This window comes from Carassius carassius, chromosome 46, assembly GCF_963082965.1.
Source record: "Carassius carassius chromosome 46, fCarCar2.1, whole genome shotgun sequence".
In the NCBI taxonomy this organism is placed as follows: Eukaryota; Metazoa; Chordata; class Actinopteri; order Cypriniformes; family Cyprinidae; genus Carassius; species Carassius carassius.
Window position 1 is genome coordinate 263,297 of NC_081800.1, and position 21,880 is coordinate 285,176.

The 21,880-nt window shown below is 41.7% G+C and overlaps 1 non-coding gene and 2 pseudogenes across 1 annotated transcript; 1 reads left to right on the top strand and 2 right to left on the bottom strand.

The window, feature by feature from the left end:
• Positions 1-996: 996 nt before the first annotated feature.
• On the top strand, positions 997-1,925 carry LOC132128970 (uncharacterized; annotated as a pseudogene).
• An 18,344-nt stretch (positions 1,926-20,269) lies between these two features.
• LOC132129843 (U1 spliceosomal RNA) lies at positions 20,270-20,433 on the bottom strand. Its single transcript, XR_009428616.1, has one exon. It is a non-coding gene; the product is annotated as a U1 spliceosomal RNA (small nuclear RNA).
• A 376-nt stretch (positions 20,434-20,809) lies between these two features.
• On the bottom strand, positions 20,810-20,978 carry LOC132129868 (U2 spliceosomal RNA; annotated as a pseudogene).
• Between the last annotated feature and the right edge of the window lie 902 nt (positions 20,979-21,880).

A 21,880-nucleotide genomic window follows, 5' to 3' on the forward strand; every position in this document is an offset into this window, starting at 1 on the left:
GTGTTTCAGTTGGATATGTAATTGGCAGAATGCAGTTGACTGCATTGTTCATGCATGGCCTTCAGCTACTGACTTCACTTGCTAGTGGGTTAGCAGCTTAATAGCAATGAGTTTAATATGGAAACATCCAAATTTCAATAGTCCTGTTTGCATTTTCAAATTTATAATTGTGCTAACCATTGTGTGCATAGAACACACATTTTAGTTATTTGTGCTACTAAAAGTATACATAGATTACTTGAGTTTATTCTTTAAAAAACGCATGACTGATTTACTGTAAGTGTGTGAAACACTTAGGTTTAAGGTTGTAGATGCTACATGCATTCTAGACCATGTGTCTTGTTTGAAATTGGAATAACTGTAATACTGGAATTGCGTAGCAATTTCAAGTTGCATGTGTGTCTATGCTGAGTTTGTTTGTCTCCTGAGTGGGACACTGCTATTTTCCATATAGCTGCAGTTAAGCCATGTACAGGAGCACAGAATTGCCACAATGTGATTCACAATTGTCTTAACAATGAAAATGCTTTCCTCACAACAGGATTTAATACCTCTGAACTTTGCATTTCATCATGCCCTTAACAAAAACCATTGGTATGGAAGCACTTTGAGCCAGATCACACTTCATTCACATTGTCAGGCTGGCTCCCTGTTACAGCAACAGGACTAAATTTGCATCACAATTGTAAAACTTCCTTGTCTTTGTTTGGAGCATGATCACACTGACAGAACCACATAGCCGCACACACACACACACACACACACACACACACACACACACACACACACACACACACACACACACACACACACACACACACAGGGAATTCAGAATTTCCTTTCTAGAACAATTCTAAATCATTTTCTAAGTCACTTCTTAGAAACCTTGGATCTACACAAGTGACTCACATTGGAAGATTTCTGAATGAACAATGTTATTATTATATATACCTTCATAATTATGATTACATTATTATTATTATCATACTTTTATTGATGCATATTATTATTATCATATGTTTTATTGATGCATACCATTTAATCCACCCAGACCAAGTTTATCAAAATTCCACTCTCTATTGGCATAGTAGTAAAAGATCAGGTAATTAAATGGGACCACCTAACTAAATATGACTTTGAAGGGTACTGAGACATTGTTTACCAGTCGCACTTATTGTCATGAAACTCACAAATATGTTGTCTGTACATGTGACACACTACAAACTTTCTCTCCCAATGATACTAAACTCAATCATTACATGGCCATTCAAATGCTGTTCAAGTGTCTCCTACTTGCAGTGGTGCATCATCAGTGAGATTAATTCTTTCACATATGGAAGAATGACCTGCCCCGCTAATCACTCCTTTGCTTGGAGGACTTTTCTATGGGCCAGATCAACATCCTTGATGCAGAGGTCTCCTCATAGTGGCACGATGCCTTCTATGAACACGGGACACAAGCTTTGGTCAAGACGATGGACTTAGTACAGAAAGTCATCCTTCAAACAGAATACCACCTCTCTCAAGCGCAAGTGGAGACAAACTTGGCGCAAAAGACTGCTCAGATTCTGTCTAACTCATCTGCTCGATCGGCTCAGACTTCATACACTTGGTGGGACTGGATGCCTCGAGAATGTGCTATTGGAAGCACACTCATCTTCTCCTTCATGCTCTTCCAATGCTGCTACTTCAGATACCTCATCAGAACGGTAAAGTCGTCCACCAAAGCTATCCTGATTCTCAGTCCCATACAAATACCTGCCTTTCAAAGACTGAAGTGACACCGCCAGAGCCCTTGTGAGTGGCCTACGGTGCCAAAGGGGGAAAACTGTAAGACTGGAGCCGGACCGTCTGGACTGAGGGACGACTTCTCTCTAAGAAACTAAAGGACTTTCCTGATAATTAACATTTGAACACTCTCTTGAATACCCTCCATCGAAGATGCACCACACCTAGCAGTTCACACCTCACCATTACACTCCCTCCACTTAGTTTCACTCAGAATTGCCAATAGTATAATATTCTGCATTAATGCTAGTGATATTTACAGTCATGTTTGGTGTCATTTGTATTGTCTCAGGGCAACTGGTACAATGGTCTCAACCTTAGAAAAGTAGATTAAAAGATACAGATCTTAAGAGTTAAGAGATAATTTGATTACTGTAATGGAAGTGCCCTTTTCCAGGGTCTTCCATGTACATTAACTTCTGTTCCCATTTAGGTGTAAACTACCCTGGTCTGGGACCTAACCTAATCAAATTCCAATTGTTCGTTTCTGTCTTCATCTCGGGGGATGTTTGTCTTGGTCTGAGGTATTTAAAGGATTGCAGCAAAAGGATCAGGGCGATTTCTGTAGCCAGAAAGCCCGTAGTGTGTTGTGTGTCTCTTCACTTCATACTATGTATTTTCTAAGGTCAAGTATGCATATTTTACTTTTAGATTCATCTTTGAGAATTTTATGTTTTGTATTGATATGATTTGACGTGTTTCAATTGGATATGTAATTGGCAGAATTCATATTTACCCGACTGATAATAAATTGTTACATTTGATTTTATTCTGTTTTACTCTGTAATTATTGACTCTAGTAGATTACGTTGAATCCTTGTTAGAGACATGAGCACCCAAATGAACAAGTTAATATAAACTAAAGAGTCTGACTAGAAAAATCAAATGTCAGAAGAATAGGCCTACTAATTAGAAACAGACATACAACCAATTTGCATTCCAACCTAAATTCGAGGTCATACTTAAATGGAGTCAGATTAAATAAATAATGGAGTCAGATTTGAGTGCAACCTAAATTGATTAACTCTACGCACTGAAAGACTGAACACGCAGGAAGCCTTCATCCAGCACCGGATACCTTCCTTGGGCCGAGTGCCTGGACCTTACACAGTGGACATCCCTGCCTCACTCAAAAACCCATTTATCTTCACCCTACTATATACTTTATTATATAGGACCTTTACCCATGAAATAAACCTTTCCCCAACATTCATTTTCTCTAACACTTTAAATAAAAATTCATGATTAACCCTATCAAAGATTTTCTCCTGGTCTAGACTCAGTATGCATAAAGGCAGATCCCTCTCCTCCACCCAGCTAATGATATCTCTTATGAGTAACAAATTAAAGGAACCAGACCTTCCCTTAACCCCACAAGTTTGATCTGGGTTCACTAATACTGCCATCACCTCCCGTAACCTATTTGTTAAACATTTGCTTAGTTGTTAATACAGTTATTGGTCTCCAATTTCTAATATCTTTTTTTTCACCTTTCTTGTGGATTAGGTGTATAACCCCAGTGCTCATAGACCCAATTAGCTTACTTGTCTTATACACCTCCCTGTATACCGACACCAAATCTCTTTTTATTATGTCCCAGAAGCACCCATAAAACTCATTAGGCAACCCATCCCCCCCTGGTGTTTTATTTCCTTTCATGGAAGTAAGGGCTGCTTTAATTTCCTCTTCCTTAATCTCACCTTCTATTCCCTCTCTGTGTTCCTCGGATAAAGCTCTCTTTATACCTCCCAATAATTCCTCTCCCTTCCTCCCATCTACCTCTCTTTTAGAAAACAGTTCCCTTATAAAAGGCACTGACATACTTAAATATGTTTTCTTTCCCTTTAACCTCTCCTTTTTCTGACATAAGCCCATCAATTATTTCCCCTTTTTGTTTCTGTTTTATTGTTTGAAAAAAATATTTAGTTACTTTTTCATCTTTTCCCCTTTCTTCTATCTTTGCTAAAAATGCAAACTCCTTTGTCTTTTTAGTATAGTACCTTTTCATTTTCCCCTTTATCTCCGCAATTTCCTCCTCTCTCACCTCTAACCCTCCATTTCAATTTGCCATTATTTTTTGCAATCTATTATTGTCCCTCCAGACTTCCTTTCTTTCCTGTCTTCTTTTCTTTTCTGTATATCTTATGCAAAAACCAGCAATTTCTATTTTGATACATACCCCACTTTAAACTCTTGCCATAATTTGTAAAAAATCTTTAAATTTCCCTTTTAAAGATGTCATCTTCCAGTAAACTAATATTCATTTTCCAATAACCCTTACCCATATTTACCTCATTATTTACTATTGTGACTAACACCATTTCGTGATCTGAACACCAACATGGTAAAATCCTCAACTCTTTTATTTCTATCCCGTGTTATAAAAAAATAGTCTAGTCTACCTCTATTCCCCCGCGTATTACCCCATGTAAACCCTGAATCGTCTTTATTACCTTTCCTATATGCATCCTGTAAGGAATGCTCTTTTAATTCCTTTTTTAAATAAATCCCTGAAGAGTCAACTTCCCCATTTTTTTCCAAACTATCCAAAGTTATATTAAAATCTCCTCCCATTATTACACATCTATTGGTATCCCACAAAATTGGTAAGTTTTAAAAAAAATCTGATCGTTTACTTCTAACACAGGGTGCATATACATTAATAAAGTGAAATCTATACTCACCCCATCGTGCATCTAAACATTGTAATCTCCCCGGCACCAGTGATACATAGTTCTCTATCATAAATCCATTATTCTTAAACACAATCCCCAGCCCATCCGAATGTACGTTCCCAATACTCCAATATGAAACCCCAGCAGTCCATTCTTTAGTGAAAGTTATTGTATCTTCTTCACCTTTCAGATGACACTCTTGTAGGAATGCCACCTCAAAGTCCATGGATAACAAGGAAAAAAAAGCACCCCTCTTTCCAGCATCTTTCAGACCTCTCACATTGAGGGATACAAATTTCAAGTCCGTTATTTATGAAGATCAGCAGGTAATGTTTCAGCAGGTAATGTTTTCTTTTTCTTTCCATTTCCTTTCCCCTTGTCTGTCCCTTCTATGAACCCAGTGGTCCCTATAAAGAACTCCACATCTTCCCTCGATAGGTAACCACCAGACAGCAACCCTGCCTCCACAACCTCCACCTCCTCCTCCGATGTTGATAAAGGAGGCACTATCAGGGATCCAGGCGTCGATGACCCACCCGAAATCTCAGGTAAGCCCGAAGACTCCTCATCATCCATCCGATGATCCAGTGCACTAAACAAATTTAATATCTCTATCTTGTTTTTTTCCTCGTTTCCTTCTAATTTCCTTTTATTTGCCCTAAGAGCAAACTTCCAAGACTCTTCAGCTCCTTGCTCTTTCTCATCCTCAGTTCTGTCACCCCTGGAAGTATTGGTTTTATGCTGTAAGGTGTCTGGAATCACTGTATCTTGTAACTCACCACCCTCCTCTTCCATTTTCTCCGACTCCTCAATGGCTGGATTCGTTAGCTCAGCTAGGACAAGGCCTGAAACAGAGCTCCTTGCTGAAACCTCTCTCACACCCTCCATTATTTCTGTATCTGAGGGTGAACCTATATGGCTTACTTCCTCATTTTGGCCAGAAGAAGCTCCATGGTATGCCTGTATTTCCTTAATAAAAACCTCAATGGGCCTTAGGTCTCTTCCTTCTTCCCCTCTTGCTGCACTGGCATACGTTCTTTTTCGTTTTGGGCATGTCTTGAAAGATGATCAGTAGCCCCACACTTTGCACACTTTAGGTTTTGGACAATCCGAAGCAGCATGACCCGATATTTACAATTCAGACATCTTATATTGCATTGGTATTCCAAGTGTCCAAATTCCTGACATCTCCTACAATATTGAGGCTGACCAGAATACACTATGTATCCCCTTACCCCTGCAATCTTAAAACTGGCCGGAGGATGATGATAACCCTGAAAACCAGCTGGGTCCTCGATGAGTAACACTTGATACTGCCTTTGTCCATTCCACACCCCGAATCTGTCTCTTCTGTACCTTGCCGTAGATATTATTCTAACATGGTTTCGAAGAAAAGATTCCACCTCTTCATCTTCCATGTTTCCTTGTTCATGTCAAAATCCGGAAATTATTTCTCCCCAAAGACTGCATTCTAAACTTATCTAGAGAAAGCTCACCTTCCTTTTCTCTGAACTTTTCCAAAAATCCCTGGAACAAAATACTCTCTTTCATCGTGACATCAAAAAACTTGTCTTTGCCATTTCTTTGAATTCCAAGAATCCCCAGAGGCTCAATCTTCAACAAATCGATGATGACTTTTTGGATGAATTCCTCCCTTTCTGGCATCTCTTCTTCTCTGGATCCTTCCCAGTAGAGTCTCGTCGTGTTCTTTATCCTTCTCTCAAAAATTCCCTCTGCCATTTCTTCGCCACTCTTTCTCAAAACTTTAGCCACCAAGTACTGCGGTCATGCCACTTGCACTTGATCTTAGCCAAAAGGCCAAGAAGCGATACTGCTAAGATGCAGCGGGGAGGAAGCCGGACACGGCGATGCCCATCTCGGCTTTGGTAAGTCTGGGAGACCTAAAAGGCTGGGGAATGGTAGTACCCTCCCTTGTCTGCAACGTCACCGGGCCTCGTCTCGATCGGCCTGACGGTGGCACTGCAGCGACGGAAGGTACGGCATCGCTCGTAAACTCCCAAACGGTTCGTCACAGAGCCATGTGCCTTATGTCATCAGAATCCTTTGCTCGAGCCGAGCGAGACGCACGTCTCAGATTGGCTTGTAGCTTGACGAAATTTTTGGGTATTTTGGATTTTGTCGAAAACCTTCTTTTGCAACCTAGCACCAGGTATTTTGCCCAGTCCCACCCAAATCAGCACAGAAAGCTTCTCTGGAGTCTGTCTGTCAATACTCATCCAAAAAATGTGGCGTGTCCGAGGTGGCTCAAATGGCTATAACTCCAGGAAGGAATGAGATCCCTTCACCCAAATCGGCACAACTGTGCAGGGGCTCAGTCAGAGGCCAGGTGAAAAAGGGCGCTGCGACAGGCCACTTGGTGGCGCTGTAAGCGACAACAAAATTAATACGAATTGAAATAGGACAACCAAACAACATGGAGACAGCTACAGCTAGGCTGCAGTCAGTCCAATCGACTTTCAAAGTAATGTCTGTGCTATATTCGAACTAAACCACCCACCAGGGTCCGAATTTTCAGGAGCATAAGTGACTTTGTTTCACAGACGCACAACACATACCTCTCATGTGACAGAACTCCCCATTCTGAAAAAAAAAAAAAACCACCGACCCTAATACGCCTTTAAGGCGCAAGGTTAATACCTTCGCCAAAATTTTGTAGTCTGTAGTAAGTAATGTTATTGGCCGCCAATTTGCCAAACCCTCCTTTTTCTTATGCAGGAAGGTCACCAACCCCCTCCTCAAAGACAAAGGCAATTTTTCCCTTCCAAGACTTTCCTTGTAAACTTCAACCAGTTCAGGGCCTACTAAAGGCAAAAAGGACTGATCAAATTCAGCTGGTAGTCCGTCACCACCTGGAGATGTGCCCTTCTTCAGAGACTTAGTTATACCCTCTATTTCCTCCAAGGTGACCTCCTTCTCTAACCCACCTGCCTCCGCTTCCAAGGTTCTATTCAGATAATTCAGAACCCCCTCCGCTGTTGACTCTCTCCTTTTTCTATTCCCAAACAGCTCCTTATAAAAGGCAACTGCCACCTTCAGCATTCCTTCAACTGAGCAAACTTTACCTTCTTCTGTGTTTAAACCTTCCATACTGCTACGCTTCTGCCTGCCCTTCACAGTAGAAAAGAAGAATTTTGTAGGCCTTTTATCTAACACATGCTGACAAATGCCTGATTGCATGAAAAAAATTCCTTGCTTCCCCTCTATAGTGTTCATTTAAAGCCTCCTGCAGGAATTTGGCTTTCTTCCACCCTTGCGCCGTGTTCAGTTGGTTTTGGGAGCATAACACCTGCAATTCTTTAGTCCATTGACATACTTGAATCCGCTTCACTTTCCCCAAAGCTAAACCCCATGCTCTGCAAAAAAAAAAAAAATAACTCTCTCTTTTATACCTTCCCACAACTGGTAGAATTCTTTTAAATTGCATCAGCCGGCAAACAATACACAAAAAACCTTACAAAAAGTTTGATCTTGGAGGTACGTTACATTTAGAGTTGAGCCGGATACTCTGCTGAAACGAGTATCCGGTACGGATAAAGCACTTTTGCCGAGTACAAGTATTATATGAGTAATACGAGTCAATATCTGTGCTCGGATTAAATAAAAATTCTCATTGGGTTACTGACCATGTCTGCGTTCTGTGATAGGCTAGTCACAGTGCCCCTCCCCTACACACATACAGATTTATTGTGGTCACGCTCTGCTCACTCACACACAGAACACTGAGAAGAAAACAGTGCTCTCTCTCTCTCTGTCTGTCCCTCAGTCACTCAGGTTTGCGGGTCTTTTCCGTTAACGTTTAGGTATTCTTCAGCTTCAGGTTTGTTTTTTACTTTGGTTTGTAGTACTTACTTATTAACCAGTAGAGTTTTGGTAAACGTGGGGTTTGTTTAGACGTGGCGCTTGGTAGAATGCGACTCGCGTTGCGTCTCTGCCTGTCGGAGATTTTTTTTTCTTTTTTAAACGTCAGCTGGCTCTAACCAGTTTTTTGACTTCACGCACTCAGTGACACTTATTTCTTGCTGTATTTCATAAAAAATAAATAAAGGTAGTTGTGGTATATAAAACTATATTACAAATGAATTAGCTACACACACACACACACACACACACACACACACACACACACACACACAGTCTCTTTCTCCCTCTTTCTGCCGGTCATCTGAGTTTTTTTTTTTTTTTAACCGTCTGCTGGCTCTAACCAGTTTTTTGACTTCACGCACTGTGACACTTTCTTGCTCTATTTCATAAAAAATAAAGATAGTTGTGGTATAAATAATATTGCAAATTAACACACACAAACATCCCCCCCCTCTCTCCTTCTCTTATGATCAGTGATACAGAATAATGAGTGATACAGATAGTACCTCAGCTGACACTGCACCACCAGTCAGAGTTTGCTTAACCTTGCAGGACAGTGAGGGTCAAATCAGTGGCAATGAAAACAGTGGCAGTGGCACCCACCTTTCCCCCACTGAGACAAATATTGCATCTGGGGATGGATGTCCTCCTCCACTAAAGATCAAGAGGACTTCTGCAGTATAGAACTCGTTCACTGTTTCTGAAAATGATCCATCCAAAGCCATTTACAAGCTTTGCAAGTCCAAGCTAAGCAGAGGTAGAGATGCAAAACATTACAACACAACATCTCTACATAACCATCTGCTATATCCAACATTCTGTGCTGCCTTAAGGAAAAGATGAGAGAGTGGGAAGAGTCTGTTGGTCAGTCTGTCACAATACGGTTTGTTGTTTCAGATAATGCAGCAAAAATGGTGAAAACTTTGACTGAATATGGGCACATCCATTGCGTATCCCATATGCTTCACTTGGTGGTGATCAAAGCACTGGAGAAGGACAGGGTTGTGACATCCCTTTGCTCCAAGGCCAGGAGCATATCTGGCCATGTTCATCGCTCAAGCAAAGCCAGCAACAGACTACATGAGCTGCAAACACAGTTGAACCTCCCCCAGCACACGCTCATAACAGATGTAAAAACCAGGTGGAACTATACGTTCTACATGCTCCAGCGGCTGGTGGAGCAGCGCAGGGCTGTGCACATTATGACACAGGAGTCTAACATGGGTAAAGCTCCAACAATCATCTATCCAAATGAGTGGGGGTTAGCATCAGACATGCTCATTGTTCTTAGTCCTTTTGATGAGGTCACACGGGCACTCTCAAAACACAGCGCCACCATCTCTGAGGTCATCCCCCTCCTACATGGCCTATGCTCCATCATCAGGTCACTGCATGCTGGTGAGGAATCTGAGAATGAATCTGATCAGTTCATGGCTGGTGATGATGATCAGGATGCCACAGTGTCGCTGTTGGACAGTGTTTTCTCTACTTCCTGTTGGCCTTCTGTAGCAAATTGTAGCTCCGTGTAGCTGTTTTTATTTTATTTTTTTCTCTAGAATCTTTATCTTACTATCACTCTCTGTTCTTTAAAGTGGTAAAATATAACTTAATTCACACCATATTTCTGATATTATCGATCAATCTTATCAGATTAACTTTGATCGTTCACTTTTATTTTATTTACGTGAGTGCAGTACACCTGCAAAGCGTTAGCACTCGTTAGCTTGTCATTAGCGTTTTCATTCGAACCTATCGCTGTTTTCTTTTCTCCTCTCCCTCGCTCCAGTTTTTCACAAGTTCATCAAACAACCGCAGTAAGAATATTTCATCAAGCACGGTGAGTAATGGCTTCTCCTATCATTGTTTCTTGCACCTCTTGCCACATGTACAGTTTATCTATCTCTGTCGCTGATGAGGGATTCACATGTGATAAATGCAGGTAAATAGTTAGGCTGACAGAGAAGATTTCAGAATTAGAGACACGCATCCAAACTTTAATTGAGGACAGTAAGAATGTTAGGGCTCTAGATACTGCTATGGATGCGTCTAGCTCAGGGATTCCTGTACATTGTTCGGTTCCGGAAACAGAGCCCCAGCAGCAGGACAACTGGGTGACGGTGAGGCAGCGTAGTCGTGGGTCAAAACACCGCTCTTCTGTTCCGATCAAAACATTAAACAGGTTCTCCCCACTCAGTGATGCACCCACTGAGAAACCTGATGAAAGTGCTCTAGTTATTGGTGATTCTATTGTACGGAACGTGAATATAGAGACACCAGCCACCATAGTCAAATGTTTACCGGGAGCCAGAGCGCCTGACATCTTGGCAAATTTAAAAGTGCTGGCTAATGCTAAACGTAAATACAGTAAGATTGTTATTCATGCCGGCGCTAATGATGTTCGACTTCGCCAGTCGGAGATCACTAAAAATAACATTAAAGAGGTGTGTGAACTTGCAAGCACGATGTCAGACACTGTAATATGCTCTGGTCCCCTCCCTGCTTACCGTGGTGATGAGATGCATAGCAGATTGTCATCACTCAATGGCTGGATGTCTAAGTGGTGCCCACAGAATAACATAGGTTTCATAGACAATTGGACGAGCTTTTGGGGCAGACCTGACCTGTTGAAAAGAGATGGTCTTCATCCCTCCTGGGGTGGCGCCACTCTTCTCTCTAGAAATATGGCAAATAGTCTTAGTGTTTATACTTGACTAACTGGGGCCCAGGTCAGGAAGCAGACAGACTGGCTAAACCGACCGTCTGCTAGCTGCCTCCCGTCACAGAGGTCAGTTAATTCTCAGCACATAGAGACTTTTTCACCTAGATATCACACTATAGAGACTGTGTCTGTTCCCCGAACTAGAAAATACAAAAAACGTCCAAACCAAGTTAAGATTAACAATTTAATTGAGGTTCAACAAATAAAAAACAGAAGCAATATGGATAAACAAATGATAAAGCTTGGCTTATTGAATATCAGATCCCTTTCTACGAAAACACTTTTTGTAAATAATATGATCACTGATCATAATATAGATGTACTCTGTTGGACAGAAACCTGGCTAAAACCTGATGATTACAATATTTTAAATGAGTCCACCCCCCAAGATTACTGTTATAAACATGAGCCACGTCTAAAAGGCAAAGGTGGAGGTGTTGCTTCAATTTATAACAACGTTTTCAGGATTTCTCAGAGGGCAGGCTTCAAGTATAACTCATTTGAAGTAATGGTACTTCATATAACATTATCCAAAGAAACAAATGTTAATGATAAATCCCCTGTTATGTTTGTACTGGCTACTGTATACAGGCCACCAGGGCACCATACAGACTTTATTAAAGAGTTTGGTGATTTTACATCCCAGTTAGTTCTGGCTGCAGATAAAGTTTTAATAGTTGGTGATTTTAATATCCATGTTGATAATGAAAACGATGCATTGGGATCAGCATTTATAGACATTCTGAACTCTATTGGTGTTAGACAACACGTTTCAAGACCTACTCATTGTCGAAATCATACTCTAGATTTAATACTGTCACATGGAATTGATGTTGATGGTGTTGAAATTATTCAGCCAAGTGATGATATTTCAGATCATTATTTAGTTCTTTGCAAAATTCATATAGCCAAAATTGTAAATTCTACTTCTTGTTACAAGTATGGAAGAACCATCACTTCTAACACAAAAGACTGCTTTTTAAGTTATCTTCCTGATGTATCCAAATTCCTTAGCATATCCAAAACCTCAGAACAACTTGATGATGTAACAGAAACTATGGACTCTCTCTTTTCTAGCACTTTAAATAAAGTTGCTCCTTTACGCTTAAGGAAGGTTAAGGAAAACAGTTTGACACCATGGTATAATGAGCATACTCGCACCCTAAAGAGAGCAGCCCGAAAAATGGAGCGCAGCTGGAGGAAAACAAAACTAGAGGTATTTCGTATTGCTTGGCGGGAAAGTAACATATCCTACAGAAAAGCATTAAAAACTGCTAGATCCGATTACTTTTCTTCTCTTTTAGAAGAAAACAAAAATAACCCCAGGTATTTATTCAATACAGTGGCTAAATTAACGAAAAATAAAGCCTCAACAAGTGTTGACATTTCCCAACACCACAGCAGTAATGACTTTATGAACTACTTTACTTCTAAAATCAATACTATTAGAGATAAAATTGCAACCATTCAGCCGTCAGCTACAGTATCACATCAGACAGTGCACTATAGATCCCCTGAGGAACAGTTCCACTCATTCTCTACTATAGGAGAGGAAGAATTGTATAAACTTGTTAAATCATCTAAACCAACAACATGTATGTTAGACCCTGTACCATCTAAGCTCCTGAAAGAGGTGCTTCCAGAGGTCATAGATCCTCTTCTGACTATTATTAATTCCTCATTGTCATTAGGACATGTCCCCAAAACCTTCAAACTGGCTGTTATTAAGCCTCTCATCAAAAAACCACAACTTGACCCCAAAGAACTAGTTAATTATAGACCAATCTCGAATCTCCCTTTTCTGTCCAAGATACTAGAAAAGGTGGTATACACACAATTATATTCCTTCTTAGAGAAAAATGGTATATGTGAGGATTTCCAGTCAGGATTTAGACCGTATCATAGTACTGAGACTGCTCTTCTTAGAGTTACAAATGATCTGCTCTTATCATCTGATCGTGGGTGTATCTCTCTATTAGTTTTATTGGATCTTAGTGCTGCGTTTGACACAATTGACCACAACATTCTTTTGCATAGACTTGAATACTTTGTTGGCATCAGTGGAAGTGCATTAGCATGGTTTAAATCGTACTTATATGACCGCCATCAGTTCGTAGCAGTGAATGAAGATGTATCCTATCGATCACAAGTGCAGTATGGAGTACCTCAAGGCTCAGTACTAGGGCCGCTACTCTTCACGCTTTATATGTTACCCTAGGGAGATATCATCAGGAAACATGGTGTTAGCTTTCACTGTTATGCTGATGATACTCAGCTCTATATTTCATCGCAGCCCGGTGAAACACACCAATTTGAAAAACTAATGGATTGCATAGTCGATATAAAAAACTGGATGACGAGTAATTTCTTACTGCTAAATTCTGAAAAAACAGAGGTGTTAATTATAGGACCTAAAAACTCTGCTTGTAATAACCTGGAACACTGTCTAAGACTTGATGGTTGCTCTGTCAATTCTTCATCATCAGTTAGGAACCTAGGTGTGCTACTTGATCGCAATCTTTCCTTAGAAAGCCACGTTTCTAGCATTTGTAAAACTGCATTTTTCCATCTCAAAAATATATCTAAATTACGGCCTATGCTCTCAATGTCAAATGCAGAAATGTTAATCCATGCATTTATGACCTCAAGGTTAGATTATTGTAATGCTTTATTGGGTGGTTGTTCTGCACGCTTAGTAAACAAACTACAGCTAGTCCAAAATGCAGCAGCAAGAGTTCTTACTAGAACCAGGAAGTATGACCATATTAGCCCGGTCCTGTCAACACTGCACTGGGTCCCTATCAAGCATCGCATATATTTAAAATATTGCTTATTACTTATAAAGCCCTGAATGGTTTAGCACCTCAGTATTTGAATGAGCTCCTTTTACATTATAATCCTCTACGTCCGCTACATTCTCAAAACTCAGGCAATTTGATAATACCTAGAATATCAAAATCAACTGCAGGCGGCAGATCCTTTTCCTATTTGGCGCCCAAACTCTGGAATAACCTACCTAACATTGTTCGGGAGGCAGACACACTCTTGCAGTTTAAATCTAGATTAAAGACCCATCTCTTTAACCTGGCATACACATAACATACTAATATGCTTTTATTATCCAAATCCGTTAAATGATTTTTAGGCTGCATTAATTAGGTAAACCGGAACCGGAAACACTTCCCATAACAACCTATGTACTTGCTACATCATTAGAAGAATGGCATCTACGCTAATATTTGTCTGTTTCTCTCTTGTTCCGAGGTCACCGTGGCCACCAGATCCAGTCTGTGTCCAGATCAGAGGGTCACTGCAGTCACCCGGATCCAGTACGTATCCAGACCAGATGGTGGATCAGCACCTAGAAAGGACCTCTACATCCCTGAAAGACAGCGGAGACCAGGACAACTAGAGCCCCAGATACAGATCCCCTGTAAAGACCTTGTCTCAGAGGACCACCAGGACAAGACCACAGGAAACAGATGATTCTTCTGCACAATCTGACTTTGCTGCAGCCTGGAATTGAACTACTGGTTTCGTCTGGTCAGAGGAGAACTGGCCCCCCAACTGAGCCTGGTTTCTCCCAAGGTTTTTTTCTCCATTTTGTCACCGATGGAGTTTCGGTTCCTTGCCGCTGTCGGCTCTGGCTTGCTTAGTTGGGGACACTTCATCCACAGCGATATCGTTGACTTGATTGCAAATAAATGCACAGACACTATTTAACTGAACAGAGATGACATAACTGAATCCAATGATGAACTGCCTTTAACTCTCATTTTTGCATTATTGACACTGTTTTCCTAATGAATGTTGTTCAGTTGCTTTGACGCAATGTATTTTGTTTAAAGCGCTATATAAATAAAGGTGACATTGACATAAAAGGTGACAGTGGGGCTGGGCCAAGATGTTGCGGCAAGGAAACTGGCAACCAATCTGAGCAAAGAACTAAAATGGCATTTAGAACCAATTTTTGCAATCTCCACTCTCGCTTGCCACTCTCCTTGACCCCCAGATATAAGGCCAGCTGTCTTCCAAACAATGTTGATGTGGAGGCACTGAAGAGGACATTACTCATTAGGATGGAGCTCTGTGACCCTGTGACTACACCTGCAAAAAACACAGAAGAGACACCTGCCACCAGCAGCACTTCAATCTTGTCTTTCCTGCAGAAAAAGAAAACGACTATTCCAATAGAGGACACATTTAACATCAGGTGATGTGGAGGCCTAACTGGCAGATGGGGACATCAGCCTTACCGATGACCCAGTGAAATACTGGTCAGGCAAGCTTCAGTGCTGGCCAAATCTTACACGCTTTGCACTGCAGCATCTCAGTTGTCCACCTACAAGTGTCCAGTCTGAGCATGTTTTTAGCACAGCTGGAAATGTGGTCAGTCCACAGCGTGCAAACTTAGACCCTAGCCATGTGGAACAACTGGTCTTCATTAAAGTCAGTGCAGATCTGAAAAACAGCGTCAGACTATTTGATCAGTAGAACACAGTCCCCCCGCCCCCCCGCCCCCCCTCTCTCTTTCTCTCTCTCTCTCGGTCTCTCTCTTACTCACTCATTCACTCACTCACACACACACACACACACACACATACCTGGTGTGGAAACAAAACAAAAAATCACACTGATTATAAAAAAATTAAAAGTTAAAAAAAGAAAGTTATGTTGAGATGAAAACTCTTGTTCATTATATTTAACTTCTTAATTGCAACCGCATGTGTTGTATTCATTGTTGCAAAACTTGTTCTGTATATAGTTCGTTTGTTATCGTGATCAAAACCATTGATCTGAAGCTCAATGCTGATGCTGTCATGTAAATAGTTTTCTAATCAGCAATAAATATAAAAATTTCTGATTAACCCCTATCAATTGCATGCTTAAAATATCATACCGGTTAAAGCCCCGCCCGTTTTAAGTCAACCAGACCCACTTCCGGGTTAAATCCCACCCACTTTCGGGGTAAGGCCCCGCCCAGTCCGAGTACAGATACAGAGACAGATAATTCATATGGTTAACAGATACAGATACAGATACAGGTAATGCTGTACTCGCTCATCCCTAGTTACATTCATCCTTCACCTTCCTCGACCCCTTTGTCCTGCTTCCACCTCTGCCCCAACCCCAACTAAACAATGATCTGAACACCACATTGGCTGTCGGTTGTAACTAATAACTTTGACAGACTTATATAAATATATAATCTAGGCGCGACGCCTCCTGCCTACTGTTGCACCATGTATACCCTAAACCCTCCCCTCCAGTTGTCTGACCTGAATCTTGTAATCCAAAACTTTTAATAACCCCTGCCAATTCCCTCCCCTGAACTTTTCTCTAGGGACAAATTAAAATCCCCTCCCAAGACCACCAGCCGGTTGGTATACAATAAAGGGAGAATTTTCCCCAAAAAGCCATCCCTTTCCTCTCGCTTACTGGGCCCATACACATTTATGAAATGTAAGGCCACACCCCTCCATCTAGCATCCACAAACATCACCCTCCCTGGAACAATCACCCCAGATGTTTTAACCATCACCTCCCAGGAATAAAATAAAATTCCCACCCCATCCACCCTCGCATTCTGCACTCACCAAAAGGATGGTCCCAAAGTCCAATCCTTTGAAAACCTCTCCGCATCCCCATCATTCTTCAGGTTGTATTCTTGTAGAAACAAAACATCATAACATAATTCTTTAACAGAAAGGAAAACTGCTGTCCGGCGTTCTGCCATTTTCAGACCTCTTTAAATGTAGCCATTCTTATCAGTCCCATTGAAAACCCTTAGCCCCCTTCCAAAGGCCTCTTATCCCCCCCAAAACCATACCTTTCCCCAATTCCACTTTTTATTCATTCCTGTTTCCTACACCTTCTCTTCTTCCCCTTCCCCATTTTACCCTCCTTGAAACCACCTCAGTCCATTCTATGGACTCTGCTATCATTTCTTCCCCTCCCTCGTCCTCTTCCTCTTCCATACTACCATACTAATGGAATGCATAGTCGATATAAAAAACTGGATGACGAGTAATTTCTTACTGCTAAATTCTGAAAAAACAGAGGTGTTAATTATAGGACCTAAAAACTCTGCTTGTAATAACCTAGAACACTGTCTAAGACTTGATGGTTGCTCTGTCAATTCTTCGTCATCAGTTAGGAACCTAGGTGTGCTATTTGATCGCAATCTTTCCTTAGAAAGCCACGTTTCTAGCATTTGTAAAACTGCATTTTTCCATCTCAAAAATATATCTAAATTACGGCCTATGCTCTCAATGACAAATGCAGTAATGTTAATCCATGTGTAGTATGTTCGTGGGAGGAAAGGAAGAGGACAAAGGGGTCGGCTGGACTGCTGATGAATTTATTAAAGGAAAATAACTAAAAGTTCACAAACACCCAATGGTAACTTTTACTCTGACACGTTCGCACAACACTTTCGGTTTACTCCTTCCGGTTTCTGTTTCCGGCTCAGGTCAGCACTCCGTCTCTCTCTCACTTGTTTCCGTCTCTCCTGGCGTTTTATACTCTCTCCACGCCAATTACTGGAACAAGAAACAGGTGATGATAATTTTTGCCCAAACCACTCACTCACCGCTCGTCTCCTGATTCTCTCTCCCGCTGCAGACTTCGCTAAACCACGCCCCCCCTGCCACACCATGCATTTATGACCTCAAGGTTAGATTATTGTAATGCTTTATTGGGTGGTTGTTCTGCACGCTTAGTAAACAAACTACAGCTAGTCCAAAATGCAGCAGCAAGAGTTCTTACTAGAACCAGGAAGTATGACCATATTAGCCCGGTCCTGTCAACACTGCACTGGCTCCCTATCAAACATCGTATAGATTTTAAATATTGCTTATCACTTATAAAGCCCTGAATGGTTTTGCACCTCAGTATTTGAATGAGCTCCTTTTACATTATAATCCTCTACGTCCGCTACGTTCTCAAAACTCTGGAATAACTTAACTAACATTGTTCGGGAGGCAGACACACTCTTGCAGCTTAAATCTAGATTTAAGACCCATCTCTTTAACCTGGCTTACACATAACATACTAATATGCTTTTAATATCCAAAACCGTTAAAGGATTTTTTTGGCTGCATTAATTAGGTTAACCGGAACTGGAAACACTTCCCATAACACCCTATGTACTTGCTACATCATTAGAAGAATAGCATCTACGCTAATATCAGAGCTTTGGAGCTGGGCAGGCAGAAGCAATGTGGCCAGCCACCCCACAAAACCGACAACGCTGTCTTTCGCAGTCTGTTTTAATGTTTCCTTCTTGTCCACATCTCCTGCAATAAAGGGGCTGCCCCGAGTAGTAAAGAAAGCCCTTGTTAGGCCCAATAGAAATGGACCCCGGTGGATGAAAAAGGCTTCCAGGGACTGCTGAATCCACCTGGAGTTTCACAAAAAAATCGCCTCTTTCCAGTCCAGATCCCAAACCGATCCCTCACACGCTCACCTCCTTTCACAGCCTCACAGTGTCTCTCGAGAAAGGTCATTACCTCCGAATCCTCAACAAAGGGATTATAGAGATGGATCGTGAGAGGTAAGAAATCCTGAGCAAACAAAGGTTGCTGGCACAATCCCTCCAACAACTTGTGCTTTTTCTTCCCCCAAGACTCAAACAAACTCACACAATCTGTTAAATTGAAGGTCAGGTCCATAAATCCTATGGCTGCAAAATCCTGGAGGCAAAACACTGATGACACTGTGACATTGAAGACTCCTTTCAAGATGTCCACAACCACAAATTTTCTCCTGAAATTTTCCTTAACCGACTGAACTGCATCCAGCACTTGAATCCATACTGTGTTCTTCAACCGCGCCATCATGGCCGGCAAGGTACCATCTCCTCTCGACGTAGCCATCGCCGCTACACTTGATCTTGGCCAAAAGGCTGAGCAGCAATGCTGCTATGACACAGCGGGGAGGAAGCCGGACATGGCGATGCCCATCTCGGCTTTGGTAAGTCCGGGACACCTGAAACGCTGGCGGATGGTAGTACCATCCCCCGTCTGCAATGTCACCGGGCCTCGTCCCGATCAGCCTGACGGTGGCTCTGGAGCGACGGAAAGAATGAAATCGCTCGTAACTCCCAAACGGTTCGGCGCAGAGCCATGTGCCTTATGACTAGGGGTTGCACGACTACTGATTACTACTAGTCAATTTTTTATTAAAAAAATACTCGAGATACTCGACTACTCGTGGTTCATGCTAGTGTAAATGAAAAGTGAAAATGTAAATGAAAACATAATTTTTTAAATCAATAAATGCTTATTAATTCATAGCCTAATGCAACAATTACATATATAAATTTTTTAAACTATTATGACATTACAAATTTAAATTTTCATCTATCAGCCAGTATTTGTATTTTTGTCTGTAACAATCACATGTTTGATTTGCGCTCTTTTCACTCATAAAGTTTACATTGATTCACTTCACACTCTTAACTTTAGCGGTCTCTGTAAAATATTGAGCTGATCCCCTGGGTCACCTGTTATCTAGCAAAATCCGGAGTGTGCCAGCTTCAGCCGAGTATACAGGCAGAATTATTCCTTGTCTGTTATTCATTTTTGAAGCCATTATCCGTGCCATTCGGAATAAGGTAGTCTATTCGGCTTCAGGCACACCCCTATTTACATATTTTAATTTTACATGCAACATAGATAAGGTTATAGAAAGTAACAGCTCCACACAACATTGTAATCCTAAAATTCACGTCGTACTAGCAAACTTTTTCTATGCATTATGGTTAATGCATGCTCGAGTAGTCGATTGTTTCTGACAGCGCCGACTAGTGGCTCAAATGGCTATAACTCCAGGAAGGAATGAGATCCCTTCACCCAAATTGGCACACCTGTGCAGGGGCTCAGTCAGAGGTCAGGTGAAAAAGGGCGCTGTGACAGGCCACTTGGTGGTACTGTAAGTGAAACAAAAGTAATAAGAATTGAAAAAGGACAACCAAACAAACATGGAGACAGCTACAGCTAGGCTGCAGTCAGTCCAATCAACTTTCAAAGTAAGGTCTGTGCTAAATTCAAACTAAACCACCCACCAGGGTCCGATTTTTCAAGAGCGTAAGTTACTTTGTTTCAAAGACTCACAACACATACCTAGCATGTGACAGATTTCCTCATTCTGAAAAAAAAAAAAATTAGAGAAAACTCTTTCTGCTTTGTTTCACCAACAATTTCAGGGGAAAGCGCAAACACAGTCCCCCACTACCATGAATTATGCAGTCGAGATTCTCACATTTGGGGAATTTATTGGTTTCAGCATGGCTGGAGCACAATGGAAAAGCCTCGCCCTGAGTGAACTGCCTTCTTGATCATGGTGTCTCCTCTGCCAGGTAAGTATGAATGTCCAGGCAGCCACCCAGAGGTACGATTTGCGTCTCTACCATCCACACCAACGGTTAGCCCTCAGCCCCCCTCCAGGAAAGGAAGGACGGGTGACTTCCGTTACTGGCCTGGAAACTGCCAAGCTCATGGGCCGGTGCTTCCTAACGCCGGTTTTAGATGACTCCCTTTAACCAAACACACCTGATTCGATGCATCACCTCGTTAGTGAAAGACTCCAAGACCTCAGGAGGGTGTGTCGTTCATGGAAGAGTCCAAGACCCCAGGAGGGTGCATCAGAAGATAATAAATTCGCAATAAACCACAGCATCTGCAATGGCAGACCTCATTACTTGCTCTGCTATTCGTCACAATAAACGGCAATCCCCAAAAAGGGGAAGCACGCCATCCCTGGAGACACTGCAATACCAGGCCGATGCGTGGAGTGGACTGAGCAAACCCCGGCTCCAGCTCCGTGATCTAAAAATCCATTTAATATGGAGTCTCCAGATGTATCAGATATTAAACTGATAAGAACAGATTTTTTTAATTCGATAAAGTTTTATTGTTTTGCATTTTAACATTTTCACACTCATTTCTTTGTTTGCAATCACACATTTTTTTTTAAATATGCCAGAAAACATAGAATAAATACACACGGTTTTAAAATAAAATACAATCTTTGGTAAAAAAAAACAAAAAACATTTAGAACCATCATATGTAATATTGTTCTTCAAATTCCATGTTTGTGATACGTTTTAAAAGGTGTGAACGTTTCAAAAGTAAAAATACAAGTTTAAAATAGCACACAAGCATAATTTTTGTTCAATAAAACTAATTATATTTAGCTAACCCTAACCCTATAACCCAATACAAAACAAAACAAATTAATAGCCTTTAAAAGTCATCTGTTGTGCAAAACCGGGGGTGAGTCCTTATCAAGTTATTCTTCTCCCCAATCTCCAGAACAGGCATGTGAGATGCTTTTTTTTGGGCTCAGTGGAGATCCCCTCTCCTCCGGCCCGCTGTTCCCGTAGCCAGATTGGTGAGGGTGCCTCTACGGGTGGCCAGGGCTGTTTGGCGGCCGGGACCCTCTCCGTGCGACCCTGTGAGTGAGTGAGGTGAATTTCTGTGCCGTCATGTCCTTGTCCTCTAGGACCCGAACTGGGTCCCACCCGCTGGTAGGCACGGGAAATACAGGGGACCGGTCGTTGCTCACAGGTCCCGCGCAGCACCGCACTCCCAGAGCAGGTGGTGGATGGTCTCCGGGGAACTGCAGCCAGACCGAGGGCAGATGGGGTTTTTGGCCATGCCTCTGGAGTGCATAACCCTGACCGGGAGGATCTCATGAGCCACCATCCATGATAAATCCTTGTGCCTGTTCTGGAGAGCGGTGTGAGCAGCGTTCCTCCAAACTTGTTTGGCCTCACCTAGTGTGAGGCCTGGAACTGGACTCACCGGTTCC